Raw genomic sequence first — 6,236 nt, 5'->3', positions numbered from 1 at the left:
GTCGAATAGTCTCTGCTGCCAGAAGCTTCTGAAGGGAGCGATGCCGGTGCCTGGCCCCACCAGAATACACGGAGCTCTGTGGTCCTTTGGCAGACGGAAAGTTGGCGCTCTGTAACCATGGAAACGCCGCGGTTATTATTGTTGTCGTCTGGAAAGAAACTTGAGAAGGGCTTCGCTCACTGTGAAACAGGAGCCGTGTTTTTCGTCTTGGCCGAGCAGAAACGGCCGCGCACGAGACTACCACCTCATGAATTTGACAGGTATCGATGATACGGAAACAATTATGGTGTTAAAGAAAAAGTAAAGATTGTACCCTCGGACGAAACAGGGGACCACCTCCTCTTTCTGTATCCGGCTGAGCCACGAAGAGCACACACCGTGGTGAACTGGTCCTGATCCATCTGAAACAGACCAATACACAACTCATCCACTGTACCTGTCTCCTCCCTCCCCTCCCCTCCCCTCCCCTCCCCTCCCTCTTTCTCCTTCCCTCCCTCTCCTCCCCTCCCTCCCTCCCTCCCTCCCCTCCCTCCCTCTCTTTCTTTCTCTCTCTCTCTCTCTCTCTCTCTCTCTCTCTCTCTCTCTCTCTCTCTCTCTCTCTCTCTCTCTCTCTCTCTCTCCCTCCCTCCCTCCATCTCACTCCCTCCCTACCTACCTCCTCCCCTCCCTCCCGCTCTCTCTCCTTCCTTCCCTCCCTCTCCTCCACTCCCTCTCTCTCTTTCTCTCTCCCCCTCTCTCTTTAGCTATGTGAACCAACACTGTGGGGTGGCCGTCGTACGTCATTTCCTGGATGCCAAGGGTGTTGGCCTCTGCTGAAAGTAAGTGCTGGAAATGGAAGCACCGTCCCCGCCATTCGTCACCATAACCGACACACAAACAGGAAGCAGTACAACAAATCGATTCGCAGAACAAAGAAGCGCACGCTGATGCAAGGTACAGTCCCAGTTCATCCAGCATCGATAACATGATTTGTCGTTAGTGTAAGACCACAGTTTGACGGTTGAACCACTTCACCTGACAGCAGTAATACCTTCTCCACAGGTGGGCACACTGCACTGAGAACTGGCTTTGCGAGATAACTTTCAACTGACTTCTGCTTTCAACTGCAGTCGGCCAGACCCATAAAGGTTGACTAATTAGATTTAGCATTACTTGGGAAAGGCCAGAAAGCAGCTGCAAAGGCCACGCAGGGACGGTAATAAGAAAGTAGAACAGCAGCTATGTCATCATGCTCCTGACTAACCTGACTCCTTTCTCATGTCTGCACATCAGGCAGCTGATGCCGCATAAAACCAGGAAGTGGACGACAGGAAGAAGTCATAAATTCCAGGAAGTAAACAACAGTAAGGAAGTCAATAATGAGAACTCCTGCAGAGAGTAGGGAAGGTCACCAGAGCGGTCCTGACTGTTGACAGTATCTCTACATTCTGCCTGGCGACCTCAGTCCTCAACTTAGATCAGGTGGAATTGATCTCTGATCCCTCTAACTACTGGCCCATGAACCCCCCTGAACCCTCCCTGAACCTCCTAAATCCCCAAAGTGTGTATTTGTGTGTGTATACACATTCATATAGTGTGTATATTTATTTTTATTTTTAACATCTCACATATTTTTTAATATGTGCCCGTTCTTTCCCCTGTCTTCTGATATTGTACGTCCGTATTTTTATACACTGTATCATTGTATTTATCTTTTCTTTTAGGAGCTACACCTCAAATTCATTACACATCCAATGTGCAATGACCATAAAGGCTTTCATCTTCATCAGTGAACCCTTAACACCCCCAAACACCACGTAACAGCCTTTGAGCACGCCCTAACCCACTACCCACCTGCAGTGACCCCCTACTACCCCCTTTCACCCTGACAAATACTTGGCCCAGCCCCTCACACCCTCCTGACCTCACCTCTGGCTCTGTAGGAAACCACGGCCACAGTCAGGTGGATCTCCCCTGGGTGGGCGTCCGGGGAGGAGCTGATGGAGTAGTAGCGAGGCTGGAGAAGGGGAAGCTGGGTCAGCAACAGGGTCGAGGCCATCTGGATGGAGGGGAACTCTTCCAGGACTTCCACCAGGGTCGGGGTGTTGTACCACTTCCACTCCTCATACTCCTGCAGACCCTGCGGACCAGGAGGGGAGGAGGAACCGGAGGAGAAGGAGAGGGAGGGGAAGAGGAGGAGAGGGGAGGGGAGGAGGACAGAGGAGGGGAGGAGGAAGAGAGGGAGGGGAAGAGGAGGAGAGGGGAAGGGAGGAGGAGAGAGGAGGGGAGGAGGAACCGGAGGAGAAGGAGAGGGAGGGGAAGAGGAGGAGAGGGGAGGGGAGGAGGAGAGAGGAGGGGAGGAGGAAGAGAGGGAGGGGAAGAGGAGGAGAGGGGAGGGGAGGAGGAGAGAGGAGGGGAGGAGGAAGAGAGGGAGGGGAAGAGGAGGAGAGGGGAGGGGAGGAGGAGAGAGGAGGGGAGGAGGAAGAGAGGGAGGGGAAGAGGAGGAGAGGGGAGGGGAAGAGGAGGAGAGGGGAGGAGGAAGAGAGGGGGACAAGAAGGAGGAGGAGGAGGAAAGGGGGATGAGAAGGAGGAGAAAAGAGAGAAGGAGGAGGAGGAGAGAAAGAGGCGAGGGGGTGAGGAAGAGAAGACAAATCGGTTAAGATTGATTTTATTCAGCGATTCACAAAACGTGAAACCGTTTGTGTCGTCATTTCTGACATTTGAAACAGGAGGCATTTACACTTCTGCTGCCTCCAGGAAAAAGACTCTGAGTCAAACCATAACAGACCTGAGAGGGATGTTTGTTCTCAACGTTCAACAAATGGCATTCCCATACCCAGGAACTACTTACTAAGCTAACTCACGGCCCAGTTTCCTGCTCCTTAGGCCAGATTTTTCACCCTTGCCAACACCTAAACACCTCAAACAAGAACAAATCAAGCGTCTAATTCCCTGTGTGGAAATGGCACCGGAAAAGGAAAGCAGCCATACAAATGTCACGCTCATACAGTATGTTTGAGCTTGACATAGCATTACAGGGCGCTCCTAATCTTAGCCTAGTGTCCTGACATCAGGGCCTTAGATAACCCACAAAGATCCGAGGGCAATGCCGGTCTGTGGCTGGGCACTGGGAAAATAGCATAGCTTTACTTCATGCTTGTTTGGATGTTTATTTTTGCCCTTATTTTCTTCTTCCGTTTGGATTTTTTCCCTTTTCTTTTTAGAGAATGAGCTGAAGCATAAGTGGTGAGTCAGCGCAGACCCTTGGTGACACAACGAGAGGTTGAACTGTGGGAAGAACAACGCTTAGTCTGTGGATGAACGGCAGCCCATACTGGGAGCTACGTGTGTCTGTGCGTTTGTTTAGTTGAAATGGGCGTTTGAAAAAGGGTTTAAATGGAACTGTCCATCTGCCTCCTGAAGGAGGCTGTGTGAAAAGATTCTTTTCGACATTCCAATAAGTACCCTGGTTTCAATAAATGCAAGAAAATCCGGTAACACTTTATAATAAGTCAACGCTTTTTGGCATTTACAAAGTGTTAACTAATAGGTAGTTAACCCTTTATAAAACATTTTGAAACATTAACAATACATTATTAAATAGTTAATAAGCTTATTATTAAATGCTATGTTAATCATTAATAAACACTGTTAAACATTATGGATTTGATTCATAATACAATTCATAAGGTGTTTGATAACTGCATTACCATACTTTATAGACAGCTTGTTAATATAGTTGCAAACCAGTAGTTTCAATCTGTTAATGGTACATGAGCTGGTATAGAAAGCATTAGCAAATGGTGAACAAACCATTTACATTACCTTTACAAAGCATGAGTAAATAACTAACAACATATTAACTTATGTCTTTAATTAATGTATGCCAAGTCGAATACATGATGTACACTAATACTTAGCAGATGTCTTAACAACTATTTTATAAACACTTACTAATGATGCAACTTGTGATTAGTAATGCAAGTTATAAAGCATTTACTAACTGTTAGTTAAGGCTTTTGTGTTATTTATTAAGGTATTCTTGTCCATTCTCAAACCTCACATTCACAAAGGTATCGTAATAACTATTTTATAAACATATTTTATCTAAAGTGTGAACTATCTCTGCCTTATTAAACATTTATAAGTTATTTATTAAGGTATTCTTGTCCATTCTCGAACCTCACATTCAAAGGCTGAACATACGTTTCTCAAAAGGAAACAGACACAACACAATGTGATACACAAAATTACTATTTTATTGAAGTAATGACAGGCATGTGTCTTACTAACTACTTAACTAGCTCTGCCGAGAGTGACAGCGGTCGACACGTTAAAACCTCAGTTTGATATTTCCCGGCATGACTGAACGGTTGAGGTTAGTAAGTTGTTTATTATATGGCATTTTTAGCGCTTTTCATTTAAAACATGTAGTTTTGTTCAGCTCTACTCGTCTTCTCACGGTGTGTTTCAGGTGTTAGCACCTAGCAACCAATCTGAAATCTGACCAAACCTAGCAATCTGCCTAGCGCTTGTCGTTTATCTCTCTGTGTTCACACTTTTCTGCTCTTTTAGAAAGTTAAGAATTTCCTCGTCGCTGTTGATGTCTTCATTGTCATCTGGATAGTAAAACTCCTCGATCTCGCTCATTTTGAAGATGACATCAGCGGAGGGCAATAAGAATACGTATCAGACCGCAGATGAGGTCAATACGCGCATAGATATATATAAAGACTTAATACGCGGCTGGCATGACTACCCATTAGCCAATCAGAACGCTCGTTCTGAAGACGTTCTCAAAAGAGTTGTTGATATGTTGCCTTGGAGATGTAGTGACGTCACCAGTACAAGTGCAGCTGATTGCTCTGACAAGATGGCGTTTGCTCCAGACCTACGATCTCGGTTAACAAACGTTTTAACAAATCTCTGCTTTCAAAGGCGTTTGCAGACCTGTCGAGGAGTAGCTAAACATTTGCAGTTTATTACAGCCATTTTTGGAAAATAAAATACAGCTTCGGGTAACCAACTTTTATACCAATTCTACTGTATTGCTTCTTAATGGAAATAAAATACTATTTTATTATCCAGGTAAATACATTAACAGCTATTTCTTCTAAAAAACAAAAACACAACATCTATAGGCCTATAGTCTTTCTATAAATGCCTAATAAGGCATAAATAGTTCACACTTTAGATTAGGTCACGCAAAAGCCTTAACTAACAGTTAGTAAATGCTTTATAACTTGCATTACTAATCAGAAGTTGCATCATTAGTAAGTCTTTATAAAATAGTTGTTAAGATATCTGCAAAGTATAGTGTACATCCTGTATTCGACTTGGCATACATTAATTAAAGACATAAGTAAATATGTTGTTAGTTATTTACTCATGCTTTATAAATGTAATGTAAATGGTTTGTTCACCATTTGCTAATGCTTTCTATACCAGCTCATGTACCATTAACACCTTTTAAACTACTGGTTTGCAACTATATTAACAAGCTGTGTATAAAGTATGATAATGCAGTTATCAAACACCTTATGAATTGTATTATGAATAAAATGCATAATTTTTAACAGTGTTTATTAATGATCAACATAGTGTTTAATAATAAGCTTATTAACTATTTAATAATGTATTGTTAATGTTTCAAAATGTTTTATAAAGGATTAACTAACTATTAGTTAACACTTTGTTAATGCCAAAAAGCGTTGACTTATTATAAAGTGTTACCGAAAATCCTTCTGTGAATGGCACCTTGGAGCTAACGTGTGCAGCTAAGGCAAACCATCCCATGTTAATGTAGGCTAATGCTAACCCTTACTCTAACCTTAACACATGTTCATGTTACGCTAACCCATAGGCTACTAACACAATGCTAATATAACTCTATTATCATGCCAAATCCTTGCTCATGTAATATTAACTCATGCTAACACCATGCTAATATCACACTAACTCATGCTAACACCATGCTAATATCACACTAACTCATGCTAACGCCATGCTAATATCACACTAACCCATGCTAACACCATGCTAATCTAACACTAACCCATGCTAACACCATGCTAATCTAACACTAGCCCATGCTAACCCCATGCTAATATAACACTAACCCATGCTAACACCATGCTAATCTAACACTAGCCCATGCTAACCCCATGCTAATATAACACTAACCCATGCTAACACCATGCTAATCTAACACTAGCCCATGCTAACCCCACGCTAATATAACACTAGCCTAGGTGCCT

The 6,236-nt window shown here is 43.5% G+C and overlaps 1 protein-coding gene across 1 annotated transcript in view; it reads left to right on the top strand.

Annotated features, from left to right (window-relative positions):
* Positions 1-6,236, top strand: part of tesca (tescalcin a) — a 109,193-nt gene that overhangs the window by 65,999 nt on the left and 36,958 nt on the right. The gene's annotated exons all lie outside the window — the stretch shown is intronic.

This window comes from Osmerus eperlanus, chromosome 25 (genome assembly GCF_963692335.1).
Source record: "Osmerus eperlanus chromosome 25, fOsmEpe2.1, whole genome shotgun sequence".
Classification (NCBI taxonomy): Eukaryota; Metazoa; Chordata; class Actinopteri; order Osmeriformes; family Osmeridae; genus Osmerus; species Osmerus eperlanus.
Note: the sequence above shows the minus strand (reverse complement) of the source record. Positions and strands in the feature narration are given on the sequence as shown.